This window comes from Buceros rhinoceros, unplaced genomic scaffold (assembly GCF_000710305.1).
Source record: "Buceros rhinoceros silvestris isolate BGI_N320 unplaced genomic scaffold, ASM71030v1 scaffold20241, whole genome shotgun sequence".
In the NCBI taxonomy this organism is placed as follows: Eukaryota; Metazoa; Chordata; class Aves; order Bucerotiformes; family Bucerotidae; genus Buceros; species Buceros rhinoceros.
In genome coordinates, this window is record NW_010395071.1 from 1,628 (window position 1) to 2,046 (window position 419).

Genomic DNA, 419 nt, shown 5'->3' on the forward strand with positions numbered 1-419 from the left:
CCCCCTAGGAGCTGCTCCTCGCCCAGCCTGCCTCAGTGGGGGTGCGGATGGGAGGCGGTTTGCCTCGCAGCCAGCCCTCCCACGCCTTTCCCCACCACGGTGGCCACGAGACCACACTGTGTGAGGGTCAGCTCCTCAGCGTGGCCTGCCAGGGCAGGGGACCAGTAGGACCAGTAGGACCCTGTGGGCAGCTGCTGGGGAGCCGGCGAGAATGAAATCCCTGCCTGCACCTCCTGGGGAGGGGATCCTGCCCTGCCCTGCCCTGCCCACCCAACCTCTGCACCAGCATTTGGCCCCGGTTCCTCTCCAAGCTGTGCTGGCTAGAAAGCCGTGAGAGCCGGAAGGATTTGAAGGCAGCGGGGTGCTCGGTGCCGCCGCAGCTGCGCTGGGCGGTTAAGCCAGCGGGGAAGAGCCTGGTT